At 37.9% G+C, this 15,170-nt stretch overlaps 1 long non-coding RNA gene across 2 annotated transcripts; it reads right to left on the reverse strand.

Moving 5' to 3' along the window:
- Positions 1-2,232: 2,232 nt before the first annotated feature.
- LOC109373418 (uncharacterized) lies at positions 2,233-14,210 on the reverse strand. Of its 2 annotated transcripts, none has more exons than XR_002122225.1 (3): positions 14,054-14,210; positions 3,535-3,651; positions 2,233-2,295 (listed from the first exon to the last, which is right to left on the reverse strand). It is a non-coding gene; the product is annotated as an uncharacterized LOC109373418 (long non-coding RNA). The 2 variants fall into 2 exon arrangements; XR_002122224.1 differs by having other exon boundaries at positions 14,050-14,210.
- Positions 14,211-15,170: the final 960 nt, after the last annotated feature.

Below are 15,170 nucleotides of genomic sequence, written 5' to 3' on the forward strand. Positions count from 1 at the left end.
AAAACAAACCTTAGAATAAGGGTATTCATGGTTCTTCGAATTAGAATGGCTCTTAGATTGGCATCTCTGAGCTAGTTCATGGCATGAAGAGAGCTTGTCTTTTGTCTAGGTGGGTTTTTTTTTTCTTAAAGGACAAGTGAATTTAGCACTTGAAATACTGAACAGTGTATTTTTATTGGAATATATTAGTATTTGTTTCAAAACTTCACTTGATACATTTTTAAGATTATTATAAAATTATATATGTTCATGGTAGAAAATCTGGAAAATGTAGATAAATGAAAAGAAATTAACCCCCCCCCCCATAATCCCATCAGTCAGAGATAATTACTGGATATATTTGAGTCTTAAAAAAATACATTTATACCTATCTTAGTTTGGGCTGCTATAACAACTACCATTCCTTAAGTGAAGTAGTCATATTTTAAATTACAAGGAACTGAAAATTAATTCAACTTGGAAGTTCAAATGGTAGATCAAATTCATGACTCATGCTATTTAAAAAAGGGCTTGCTCAAATTCCAAACTCCATAAACATACATTATCTCACATTATTCCTGCACCTTTCATCTGAAGATCAGGTAGGATTAAAAAAGAGTGAATGTGAATTTTATGATTCATCATCTGAGTCCTAGAATGGTGAGTGGAAAGAGCCTTTAAAATTCTAGTCCGACAATCTAGTCAGTTCACAGAGGAAGAGGCTAAATCTTGGCAAAACAACTTGGGGTAATGGGAAACCTTTAGACTTTAGAGTTAGGACCTGGGTTCAAATCCTGCATCTGTCACTTATCAAAGGTAAATAAGAAAATGTACTCAATCTTTTGGAGCTTTCATTTTGCCATCTCTCCAACATGGTTAATATTAACTGGTTCACTAGACTCATGTGAAGTCAGTTCCTTTTCTGCCCTTTAATGACTTACTGGGGTCGCTTAACTAGTTAATTACAGCATATTAGAGCCCTTATCCCCTGATTATTCATCAGATGTTCTGTTCAGTGTATCCTGGCTCCTTTTCTAGTTAAGGATTTTGAAGCATGACATATTAAGGTACTTCATTTTAATTAAAAATTGACTAGGATAAAACAGATGTGACAAATACTCTTGTTTGGTTGACCCAATCTTCTCTGTCAATACTTTCCAGCTAAAGACCGCCAGGAACACACCTGTGATGGAACAAGTTGGTTTTGTTACTGATTACAAAGAAGGAGACCACACACATGGGACATGTGGACATTTCCATAGAAGGTGTCTGAAAGGATTATTATAGGATCTGGACTCAGGTGATTTTGAGGGAGGGTTTAAAGAAGTGGCTTTGCTCTGGATTGGTTGTTTTCAAGAATTGGGGGTAATTCTATGATTGGATATTTTAAAAACCTTATGTATAAGATGGAAAAAATAAAGTGAGGCTAAAGCTATAGTTGGGAAAGGAGCAACAGGTCTTCATATTAGCCAGGATATGGAGATACGTGAAATTTCTGTGGTTTGCACAATGACCTTGTTTCTGTGCTTAAAGAAGATCGTGGAGTTGCCTTATTTTTCTTACTTCATCATGGACACTGGTGGGGATTTGGAAGGCTGCTTATAAGTAGCAGGAGAACACCAAGGCCTCCCGGGAGTGCTGCACTAGCTCCTAACAGCGTTGATGCCTAGCTTTAAGTGTGGACAGTTTCTCAGCATCAAAGGCTGCTTGCTGTTCCTTTTCTCTCCTATCTCTGCTCTCTTGCCACGCTTAGACCAGCAGGGACTTTGGGACAAAATTCTATGAAACACAAACAAGCATCTTCTGGGATATTCCTGACAAAACATTTATTTTCAGATGTTGGCACCACCCTTCTCACTATCTCATCCTTTTTCCCAGTGGAGAGGGGATATAACTGTGGAAGCTGCAGTAGCCTCTTTGAAATTATGAAGGAAGGGTCAAAGAAATCTCAGTCCTTGGCATGATGGATTTGCTGAACCAGCCCAGCACTGGTCACTCTGGTTTCTCACTATGGGAACAAAAAATATTTCCTAATTAAAAAAAAAGTCCACTCTAGTTAGAGTGTTTACCTGTAGCTGAAAGCATTCCTAAAATGTTAGGTATTCATGTTCATTATTTACTAAATTAGACACTCTTCTGACAGCCAGGTTTTTTATGGTGACTCAGTATTGTGCATATGGAAATAAAGTATGGCAATACCCTATTTTTTTAAAAAATTAGGCTTATGTTAGGTGGATAAATTATTGTTCTTTCTGCTTCATAAGGTTGGCCATTATTACTTCATTCAGATGCAGTTGCTTCCTTGGTTTCAGAAACCTGCATAAAAATGAAAGCTTTTTAGAAACCTTCCTGATTAAATTCAGCAGAAGGAAGGGTGGACACATTTTTGTAGACTTGATTATTGAAAGGGTAACTACAGCTGTAAACCTAATTGCTGGATAATTGTGACTTCACCATTGCAATTTCTGTGCTCAAAACAAAAAAATGGGTCCCTATAGCCATTGGGATGTGTGAAACGTAATATATTGGTTGATTTTAATGCTTATTGACTCAGAGGTAGACAGCACCCCTGACCTCTTGGGGGATAATTTCCTGGTTCCTGTGTACCCTGTGGCTAGCAGGTTAGGTTCCCATACAGGATCAATGCCCACGACAAAACTGATAATGTGTTGGGAGGTGAAGATGAGGATGATAGCTAATTACTATCATTCAGTGTGCAAAAAAAGCTAAACCACAAGGCCAGCAGGAATCCAATGTTGGCTAGATTCTGGATGAGAGTTCTTAATAAATGATAAGTGACAATGTTCAGGAAAACTTCATGTGTTGACAGCTAGGATTTATTTATTGAAAATTATGTTCCTATGGTCAGAATCAATGTTTACTCTATTCCCTGACTTGTAATTATTCTACAGGTGTTTCTTTTCTTATCTCTTCCTTCACCTTACACATAGTAGGTGCAAAATAGTGGTTGTTCATGAAATGGTTGAAAACATATTAAAGTTTGACTCTGCAGAATGGCTCTGCAATTGCGACAGTAAGGATTTATCAAAATATTCTCTTTAAACAATAAATTATTTAACAGATCACAATTCATATGTTACAGATGTGTCACTGAGTAAAACATTAACGTTCACTGTGGTGAGCACAGAATATCCAGATGCGGGGAAATTTAATAATTGATGAGGGAGATTCTTGTCCACTCAATTAAATAGAATGTGATTCTTGCATGGAGTGGTTGACTGTACTAGGAAAGTATGTCAATGCATAAAACAGACCAGCGTCTCTCTTTTCCTAGAAAACCTTAACAATAAATTGCACCAAAATAGTTTCACAACATGTTTAATGTTCTACACTTGAAATGTTTATAAAAAGACTATTTTTTTCCCCTCCAGTTCTTAGGCAGATGGACTAAATCTTTTCAAATGAAATTATTCATATAAACTTAATCCGCTGGTGGGTTGTTTGTTGCAGGTATGTGCTGAAAGTATAGGCACAGTACACCTCACAAATTTTTAATAAATTGCAGAAATATACTAAAAGAAGTACATGCAGAACCTTAGCTTTGTAGTAGCTGCATTCAGTCTGATTGTCATCATGTGGGATTCTCTAACTTTCTCTCCATCTCATGTTTCTCCAGGAAGGATGCTCTTTGAAATGGACAGGAGATCCATGCTGGGAAAGATATTGCAAAAGAAGTTTAGAAACTTGTCTGTTTTTCCAATTTGGGTGTTTTTATGGTGCTGTCGCTATTTCTGCAGAATTAAGTTCTGGGGAAATACGTGTTTGGATGAACTTATTTGAAGAGAATGAATGAATGGAAGGAAACCCAGCCTTTATTTAACAGTAAATTTACTAAGGTACTTCTCTCTGAATCTGTTAGAAGCCAGGAAAAGGGGCAGTTGCAAGTCAGTGAAGTAAGCGCCAAGTTGGATGTATAAACTCTGCAGTGAGACGTAGAGGAGGGAGTCTACAAGGAGCGACCCTATTTTCTGGAGTGATATTTGAGATATTCTTCTTTTGAAGGGAGACGTAGGAGTTTTCTAGGTGAACAAGTTGTAGGGAGGGCAGAACAGTTTCATACTGTGGCCAGAGATGTTCCTAAAATGGGCCATGGAGTACTATGGGATCTTAGAAGATGCTTAATGAGTACATTATATTAGGACTCTTCAGGTGTGTAAGACTTTTTTTCTTCTTCTGGCAGAGAAAAATGTCAAGAGATGATCTGTGGGTTGTTCAGGCAGGTGTTGAATGACACGCTGAAGAGCTTAGACTGTGCCCAGTAGTCACTATACCCTAAGCTTCATTGAAGCAGAAAGTGCGTCTGCCTGTCTGCCTTGCTCAACGCAGCAATCCTGGTGACTGGGAGAGTGCCTGACACACCATCATTGCTTAATGTGTGCTCATTAAGTGAATGAATGAGGAGCCATTAAAGAATTTTGAAAAAAGGAGTGAGCAATTATTTAAATTGGGGAACATCAGGAGAGCAGTGAGAACCTGGAAGAGAAGGGTGTATTTATTTTCTTCAGCTGCTGCAATGAATTACCACAAGCTTAGTGGCTTAAAACTACACACATTTATTGTCTTACAGTTCTTTGTGTTAGAAGTCTAGTCAGTGTGAGTCTCACTGGATTAAAATCAAGGTGTTGGCAGGGCTTTTTTCCCTTCTGGAAGTTTCTGAGGAGAATCAATTTCCTCGTTGTTCCCAGCTTCTGGAGGCCGCCTGTGTCCAGAGAGGTTGTCCATTTTTTAGGGCTCGTGGGATTATATTGAGCCTACTTGGTTAGTCCAAGATAATATGCCCCTGTCTGTGTCCCTATCCTTAATCACATCTGTAAAAGTCCCTTTTGCCATGTAAGGTAAGATATTCACAGGTGCTGGGGAATAGTCAGTCTACCACAGAGGCATGGAGGTACTTCACAGTACTCCGTGTGCAGCGGTTCTCAACCTTCCTAATGCCGCGACCCCTTAATACAGTTCCTCATGGTGTGGTGACCCCCAACCATAAAATTATTTTCGTTGTTACTCTATAACTGTAATTTTGCTACTGTTATGAATCGTAATGTCAATATCTTTTTGTTGTCCGATGGTCTTATGCGACCCCTATGAAAGGGTCATTTGACCTCCAGAGGGGTCGCGACCAACAGGTTGAGAACCGCTGCCATATGAAACTAGTAAGGAAGGTGATTGTGACAGGGGTAAATCTCGTTCACTAAATTGTTTTTGCTCTTCCTTTTTGGCAGAAAGGTAGGCTACGTTTTATACCTCCCTTTCACTTAGTTGTGATCAATATGACTAAGTTCTGGCCAATAGAAGTTCTGTATGCAGCCTCCAGGCTTGGCCCAGAAAACACCTTCCACTCCATCCTTCCTGCTCCTTTTTTCTCACCTGCCCGCTGGATGTGGAGGGATCCAGCAGGTGTAGCCTGAGGCCCTGAGGGATGGTGGGGTCTCTAGGTAGAAGCAGCTGGGTTTCTTTGTGGAGCTAAGACCCCCTACCAAAGCCCATTGTGCCATGATTTGCATAAGAAATAAACCTTTATGGTGTTAGCCTCTGAAATCTGAGAACTGTTTGCTGCAGGAGATAACCTATCCTGATTAATATTGAAATTTGTACCTAGCAGTGGGGTGTTGTTGAAATAACAAAAACAAATATGGCATTGACTTATTGTTTATCCAGCAGGCAGTGAGGACCCTAACATTAGGCGCCTGAAAGGTAGTAAACCCAGGTTATGAATGGGAAAACCTTGAATAAGCTGTTGCTGGAATCACTTGGAAGGCAGGATTTCTGCCCCAAATTCTTAGAGTTTTGGAACAGTGATTCCTAACCATGGCTACATAGTAGAATCAGTTGGAGAATTTTAAAAACTGTTCATGCTCAGACCCCACTCCCAGAGATTTTGACTTAATTGCTCTTTGTATGTTTTTTGGGGAAAGAAAGGGGCATTAATATTATTTTAACAGTTTTCCAGGTAGTTCTAATGTACAGCTAGGCTTGAGAACCAAAGCTGTAGGGCAGAGGTCATCACACTTTTTCTGTGATGGGACAAATAGTAAATATTTTGGTCTTTGGGAGCAATACCATCACTATTGCAAGTGTTCGATTCCGCTATTATAGCATGAAAGCAGCCATGACAATTTGTAAGCAAATAGATATGGCTGTGTTCCAATAAAACTTGATTTACAAAACAGGCAAGCAGCTGGATATTATCTGTGGGCCATAGTTAACTGATCCCTTCCCTAGGACAGGGATTTTAAAACTTTTTCTTCTCAGGACCCCTTTACCCTTTTAAAAACTCTCCAGTATCACAAAAAGCTTTTGTTTATGGGTTATACTAAGCAAGAATGACCATATTAAAATTAAACTCAGTTAAAAATATTATTGAAAACAATCATAATCAATATGCTGACATAATTAACATATTTTATGATAATTGTATTTCCAAAAAAATTTTAGTAAAAGGAATGGCATTGATTCACATTATTGCAAGATTCCGTGTTGTCTATTCTAATGGAAGACATTTAGATTCTCACTAGCTTTTTCATTCATTCTGTTGTGATACATTGTAGTACATGAAGAAAATCTGACCTCACACAGATGTGTAGGTATTTCTTGTTAGAAGACGAATCTTCTTTTGAAGGAGTATTTGAATAGCCATTTCAGATAATGGTGGATATTCTCTGATACTATATAATAACTCAACAAGTGACAATTTTTTAAAAAGTTGATCGAAGTGTGGAATCTGAAACCCTATCAATGAAGTTTTCACATATTATTACGTTAAAATCCATTGGTTTACTTTCACTTTAAATGGATCTTTTACCTATGCATGATTTTGTAATCTCTTACAGTGTTTCTCTGAAAATAGTGTTTCATTGAGTTATATACCATTGGCACACTTTTTATTATATGATATTTTTTAAAAATCATATTTGTTAATGTCACCACTGAGCTCTTTAGAAAAGCCTTTAAGAATTCAGAAGCTGTCAAGCTCATGGTGGTGGATGCAAATTTTCCAAAATTTTAATTTTCACTTGAAAGCTCACATTTTATCATTGGCAAAAAAAATACTGTCAGGTTGCTCTGCTTTAAGTGACAGTCTCACTTCATTTATTTTCCAAAAAATGACTGCCAAATACCAAAGTCTGAATAATCATATTTTGTTTATCACTTGTTCTCTCAAATAAAAATGGCGTTCCATAAAAAAGAGACGAGTTGAGTTTGCAACTCAGGCAATTGCATATTGCTTTTCCTCCAGACAGCCATTGCATTTTGATATGCAGAGTGCTTTCTGTGTTTTTTTCTTTAGGTCCTACAGAATATATAAAAGACATGTACTCAAGGGTTCAGGTTTAATGAAGTAAATAATATTTACTGTTTCATTAAGGGCATTCTTAAGCCAAACTGACTTAAAAAAAAAAAACCTGTAACTACATGGCAGCAAATGTGATGCAATGTCCAACGATACAGCACAATTACATGGTTTAGTAATATTGCCTTGGTGTGTGTTAAAGCACCAACAGTTTTACCCATCATTGTTTTTGTAGCATTGGTGCAACTTCCAATGCAGTGCAAAAGGCAAATAACTTCTTTGTATTACTATGAAAGTGTGTTTGACCTTTTGGATTCACTAAATGGGTCTTTGGGATTCCCAGGGTTGTGTTGACCACATATGAAGAACCACTGCTTTTGGGGAAGTGTTTTAAAATAATTAGAGTGTTAGCATGTAATAGCTATTATTGGCTTCCTTTGCTAAGGTGAATTAGAGTGTTAGCATGTAATAACTATTATTGGCTTCCTTTGCAAAGGGGTTTCAAAAAAGAGATGCGCTCAGAAAGAACTGGCCAGTTTTCAAGATGAATAAAAAACAATAAGGAGAGTCCAAAGACTTGGGGTGAAAAATGGTTGGAGAGTCAACGGCTTCCAGATCCCACGTGGAGCCTCGAAGGACCAGTAAAACTTCTTAGTTGGACAACCTGATCAGATTAAAGTGTGGCCTTTCAATAAGAAACAATAATCCAATAGATGCCACCTTTTAGCTGCAGTTAAGGAGAGAAAGGGGAAGGAAAGAAAGAGAGGAAAGACCTGAGAATTATAGATGGAATCAAATACCACAACAGAAGCTTACCAAGTTTTTGAAGAACTTGTCAAGAATTCCAAAATATCAGACTAAATATACTTTTGACTGTTTGATCTGCGAAATCACCTTTTGACTTGCAAACTTTTGGTAACATTCACTTCAGCTATGCCCAAAGTGAATAAATAGACAGTAAGAACCCTTAAGAGCTGACGGCCAAAGAAGAAAGGGACAATGGCATTATTCCCAGAGAGCAGAATTAAAGTTTAATCAAATAAATCTCTCCCAGGGTAGGGGACCTCATAAAACTTGTCAAGCAGGATTTCAGAATTGCAGTGAACTAGTGAACACTATTTGTCTGCCATCATTCCCCTTTTTGAATAAAAGTTTTAATTGCATTTAGTCTATCCCTGCTCCCGTTGTCTGTAGACCAAGCCCGGAACAAAACCCCACCCTCTCTCTTTTCTCATGGCATGCTAGATACAAGGGTGTGGTAGAGGACTCCAGGCCACTAGGAGGTGGTGTGGCCCCTGCATGGAAAGAGCCTGGTTACCTGAGTGGAGCAGACCCTGCCCAACAGCTTGCACTGGGTTGTGACAGGAGCAAGGAAAAGATCTTTATTGTGCTGAACCACTGAGATTTTTGTTACCACATTTGTTACAAATGTTCTGTTACAATATTTCAACTACTCTGAATAACGTAGAAGCTATTTCATTGATCTAAACATAAGGAATTGGACTAGAGCAGTGGCAGAAAGAATCAGGAGAGTTTAGAGGAGGAATCAATAAGCTTTCGTAGCCTGGGGGGATGTGGGAGCCAGGAGCCTGGGATGAGCTCTAGCGAGATTTCTGTCTCGGTTAGAGGGGTGGAAGTTTTGAAAGGTACTAATAGAACAATTCAGTGAAGTTGTTCAAAGGCAGTAGCAGTATGGGGACACCAAGTTGGAGAGCGAGCTCTGGAAAGGAGGCACATGGAGGGCAGTCGTCAGGGTCCATGGTGGGGGTTGAAGCCATGGGAAAGAGCAGTGGTGGGTGGAATTTGTTGGGAAGACAATTCAGAAGGAGAAGAGCACAGAGTTCATTTAATTCATAGCAGAGATGCTAGAATCTGCAAACAAGAGTGATAATGAACACTCAGAAAATAAGAAAAAAAAAGGCAGAAAACGGTAGGCCACAGAAACCAAGGAAGAAAACAGTTTGAAGAATTATGAAATGGTGATTAGTCAAATATTGCAAAGAGATCAAATACAATAAGAGCTAAATAATCATTAAGTTTTTAAATTAAGGGCCTATTGGTGACCTTCATGAAGATAATGTCAATGGAGCATTGATATAAAATTCAGATCATTGTAGGATAAGTGCCTTATGAATTTATGGATGACAAAGGAGACTGAAGGTGCTAAATCTTGACCAAGGTCCACAGTAAATGTGGGTGCTTGGCTTTGAAATCTTGCCTATCTGAAACTACAACCCATGCTATTCCACAATTCCTAACTGTTCCTGAAATAATTTTGATTACAGTGTTGCTAAAGCAGCATAAAATTGAAGGCTTATAGAAATCATAAAGAGCAACATTTTCAGAGACAAAGGTGTAGAGAGGTTACTAATTATCTAAGAGAGGATTCCTCCTCCCTCATTCCTTCCTTCCCCACTTTTTCTTAAACTGATTGTATTGATTTTATTGGCAACTAGGAGTTAAATTTTATAATATGAATGAGTGTATTAGTGTTACTTTTTTTAAAAAATAGGGTAATTTTGGTTTTAGAACACAGGGTGTATTTGACCTTCTTTACCCTGATATATAGATGCTGTATTATAGAAATGCAGACTTGAAACCTATGCAATTTTACTAACCATTGTCACTCCAATAAATTTAATTTTTAAAAAAGGGGAAAAAAGAACACAGGGTGTATCAATCTGCTAAAATAATTTTTTCCTAAAACTCTAATGTCTAAGTGAGAAGACTGAAAACTATTTTCTCTCTAAAGTTTTATAAAACTTAATTAGCAAAATCAAAGACTACAAGAGTTTAATAGCCACTTTCACATTTACCAGATGTCTTGTTAATAATTCAGTATTTAAAGTATAATGCCTGAGCAAGCCAAATGTTTTTTTTAGGAGATTTAACTTATGATTTTTTTCTTTAATAAACATCATGAAAATCTCTAAATTCTGTCATAGAGCACTATTTAAAAATAAGCTCCTTAGCAAGATAAACAAGACATGAATCAACCCGAAGAAGCATTTATTCTTGAGAGCCAAGACGTCTGCAAATCTTGTGTAGAAAATCTCACTTTCTTTTATTTCATATAAGGAAATTTTGCATGAAATAAAAGAAAGCAATTGGCATCACTTGAATCCATTATTCATTAAATTTTACTATTTTTGGACAAAGGAAACTTTTTTGGCATGTATTGATTTTCTAATCTGGAACGCCTACTAAAATATTTTCATTAAGATGTGTTATTTTTTATAGTAAAAAGCCTTCCAGTTTGGGACTCAGAACATTCAATTTGGAGTATACATGAAGTCAAGAATAAATATAGTCAGCATTTCAGCATTATTAAACATAAACCTTGATACTGCCCTACTTCAGTTGCAGTTTTTGCTAGCATAATTCATTATTATTTATCCCTTTTGCATCTCTATAGCAACTATTTCTGTGGAAATTATGCATTTGGATGAAGTGCCCCAGTAAAATAAAAAAGAAACATTTGTCACTTTTTTTTGAAGGCTGTGTTGTAGTGGTGACAAATTGAGAAATGACCTGCTTTTATGCAAAAAAATTAAAAATGTATCTCTTTATATGTGTGCAAATGTTTGCACACACATGTTTAAAGATGTCCCATTTTAAAGACATTAAGCCCCATGTGATTACCCATATTCTCTTAAAACAGTGGCAGATGATGATTTCTTAAAAGTTAATTAATTGAGAGGAAACAATTTAAAAAGAAGAAACACCCCAACCCAACCCAAAAAGTCCATGTTATTTTTAAGATGCACATGGGGATTTTTGTAAAAATCTAAGTAGAAAAATATAGCTATCATATACCAATTACACATGTTACATGTGATAGGGTTGTGAATATCCTCAACATTTTAAGGAATACTATTTTGCAATGCACACTGCTACATAAGAAATTTAAAGAAAACAAACAAATAAACAAACAAAAAACCGTTTATGTAAAAACTAAACTAAGCTTATTTTTGTTTCCAAACTAAGCTTCTTAGCAATTTTAAAACATTTTGTTTGGTTGTTCTCATCAAGACTAAAATTTATCTTATTAATTAGTTTAGAAGATCTCCAGACTTTCTGCTTATGAAATTGAATATTTGAAGAGGTGAATATTTTTCAGAATCTATTATATGTTGGAATGATAGCATTACAACTTCTGAATGTCTTATCAAATATCAAGGCTGCTTAACACATTTTTTAAAGATAATTAAATTAGAATTATTACATATTGATTTTAAGTCACGTGTTTCTGAAATTTTAAAACAGTAAACATGTTAGCTTTGCCTGCAGGTGAAACAATAAGGATAAAACTTTGGTTTTGAAAACTAGAATAATTGTCTTTAATGGTATATATGACGTGTGACAATTAAGTTCACAAACTTAGAAAAAGTACTACATACCTCCTTGCTGAATATCACTATGGTCACGTTTGACATACTCCCCTTGGGAAGCTATGCACGGACACCAGCACCTAGGCCACCCTTCAAAGCAATTTGGGAACTCTTTATCTGGAATGGCAATCAGAGCTGTCGTGCATTACCCTTGATGTCCTGAATGTCATAAAAATATCTTCCTTTCAGTATTTCCTTTATCTTTGGGTAAATAAGTCATTGGGGGCCAGATCAGGTGAGTAGGAAGGGTGTTCCAATACAGTTATTTGTTTACTGGCTAAAAACTCCCTCACAGACAGTGCCGGTGAGCTGGTGCATTGTCCTGATGCAAGCGCAACAACACGAATTGTTGGTGAAACATTCATGTTGTCTAACTTTTTCATGCAGCCTTTTCAGCATTTCTAAATAATAAAGTTGGTTAACTGTCCAGTTGGTACAAATTCATAATGAACAATCCCTCTGATATCAAACAAGTTTAGCAACATCGTTTTGACTCTTGATTTGGACTGACGGAACTTTTTTCCTTGTGGAGAATTGGCTGATTTCCAATGTGCACTTTGACGCTTTGTTTCAAGGTTGTATTGGTACACCCATGTTTCATCACCAGTGATAACATGGCCCAAAACATTGTCTTGCCTCTCCAAAAGTTGGCAAATGTCAACTCTCCTTTGCTTTTGTTCACCTGTGAGCTCCTTCGGGACCATTTTTGCACATAACCTTTCTCATGCCAAGATTTTCAGTTAAGATTTTCCTAACTGTTTCTCTATTGGTGTTTTGGTGAATTGGTCTGCTATGCTTCTCACAGTCAGCTGACGATTTTGATGCACAATTTGATGAATTTTTGCAATGTTTTCGTCAGTTCTGCTCATTACTGGCTGCCCTGACCTCTCTTCATCAGTGACGCATTCTCTCCCTTCAGGTAAACGTTTAATCCATTTGTACACTGATGTTTTCTTCATGGCATTATTCCAATGAACTTGGACTAACATGTCCCTGATTTCACTTCCTCTCTTGCCAAGTTTAACAAGAAACTTAATGTTGTTCATAGCTCTAATTCAAGATCAGACATTCTCGCGACGACACACAAAAACACGCGACAATAATGAACACCACTCAGCAAGACACCGCCACATGTTGACATGAACACAGCTGTGAGACACTGATATACCAGGGTTATGAAACCTTACTGAACTGTTTGTGCAGTGGCCCCAGTGTAAGTGCATGGTGGCAAGTTCGTGAACTTAATTGTCAGACCTTGTATACTGTGCCATATAAATAATAAAGGCAAATTAAACAAATGTTTGGTAATTTTATAATACTAATTTTATTAATTCATTCATTGAACAAATATGAATTAATTATTTTATGACAAGGTATTGTACCTATATTCATGGATGCGTAACAAAGATTTAGCCACCCAATACTTTCTGGAACTTAAGGACTAATTCTTACTGTCACTGTGAAGTACGAATGTTTGGCGCATATACTAAGTAAAAGAGAGAAAAAAGTAAGCAAAACATAATAAAACAAGAAATGTATGCCAGTGAATTACAAAAGCTACTGTTTACTGGGTTGGGATCAAAGGTTGTTAGTGCTATTGGCCGAAATTATCTGAAAAGAACCCAAAATGTCAAGCCAACCTCTTAATAGTTCCTGGGTGACTACCAAGATTCAGTGGTTTGTTCTTGGTGCACATCGAAACATTGGAACACTTGCCCAACATTTTTAGTTAGAGCTTTTTCTTCCATTAACGTAGTTTAGAACAGTGTTTAATGTGACTTGCTCAGAACATTCATGGTTCTATTTTTATCATATTAAACAAATGAGAACACTCCCTATTTTGAATGTACTCCCTTAAGTTCATATGGGGCTAAAGCAGCATGATGTTTGTTATTTATGAATCATTGTTGATAGCAATAATACAGATATGGTACATTCAGAACTTGAGAGACAGAAAATAAACAAGATAATTATGGGCTGTGACATGCTCTGTGAAAGCGAGAAATGGGTGATGTGAATGACAGTAACCGGGGCCTGAATGGGGTGGGAACAAGGCCAAAAAGGACCTCTCTGAGGAGGTAACACATAAACAGTGTTCTGAAGGGTGAAGAATCGTGGGAAGAAACAGGGAAAGAGTCTCGTAGGTAGAGAGAACTGAAAGTGTAGAAATCTGAGGGAAAAGTAACTTGTTGATTAGGGACAGGAAGGAGGGTAGCTTAAGCTCCCCTAGAAAGGACCTTTCTGACTTAGATTATTTCATATCTAACAAAGAGTGCCCTGCTATCGAGCAGGATCGCCTAGGTTATGCTACATTAACCAACCATCCCCAGTCTTAGCCCCTCTAAACAACTAGATTTATTTCTCACTCACTCACTATGTCCATTGCAGATTTGCTGGGTGCTGTGCTCTGCGTCCTCTGCACACCAGGACCCGTGCTGACGGAGCAGTCTCTATCTGGAACCCAGCTGTTCTGGTGGCAGAGTGAAAAGAAAGCATAGCACGTAGAGTGAAGGCTCTTAAAGCTTCCAGACACTTCGCTTCCACTCGCATTTCATTGGCTGAAGCACTGACTAATGTCAAGTCAGCAAGGAAGTGTAATTCTCCCATGAGCCCAGAAGAGGAGCAAATCAAAGTATTCAGGAGGGCAGTGATAATTCCTATGGGGGTCAGTGAACAATCTGGAATTGTATGTGCAACTTGTGAGTGTGTGTGTGTGTGTGTGTGTGTACACCTTTTCCATGACTCCAGGGAAAAGGTACATAGCTTTAATCATATTATCAAAGGGATCTGTGACACAACAATGATTAAAAATCACCAGACCCGTTGAAAACTGCCATGTAAACAGATAATTGCTAAACAAGGCAATTTGCAGCATGAGTTAGAGGCTGAAATGATTAAAGAGTTATGTGTGCATGCATATGTGTGTGCAGGCACGTGCATGGTGATACGGAAAAAGTTGAGCAAATCTGTAGACTGAAGAAGCCAGAGAGCAGAGGGTGATGGATTAAAGACACAGAGGAGTGAGGTGGAGCAGCCGTTATAATGAAGTCCCAGAGGATGCCTGAGGAGATGGTGTTCAGTATCCTCTAAAAGTGGTAACTTCAAGGGTTGCAAGAGATAACTCTTCTCTGGCAGGAAGAAGGGAGGGGAATGGTGAGTGTCCCCCAAGGTGAGGCTGCAGGTGGAGGGGAAGGAGAGGACTTCTATATTGTCTGTGATATATGGACAAGGACAATTACTTAGGATGAGGGGATCACCAAGCATGTTGATTGTTTGAAACAGGCATAAGGGAAATCTGAAACTGCCCTGACTGGGGAGAAATAAAAAGACAGCCAGTACCCCTGCAGACCCAGCCGATGCTGGAGAACATAGATTTGTCACAGTGCCAGTCGACTGAGTTAGGGAATTTTTTTCCTTATCCACGCTTTGATGCCTAGATGCAGGAGCTGAGAAAGTTACAGTTGGGCTGATCCGGGCTGGGGATTGGCAGA

This window comes from Hipposideros armiger, unplaced genomic scaffold (assembly GCF_001890085.2).
Source record: "Hipposideros armiger isolate ML-2016 unplaced genomic scaffold, ASM189008v1 scaffold_722, whole genome shotgun sequence".
Classification (NCBI taxonomy): domain Eukaryota; kingdom Metazoa; phylum Chordata; class Mammalia; order Chiroptera; family Hipposideridae; genus Hipposideros; species Hipposideros armiger.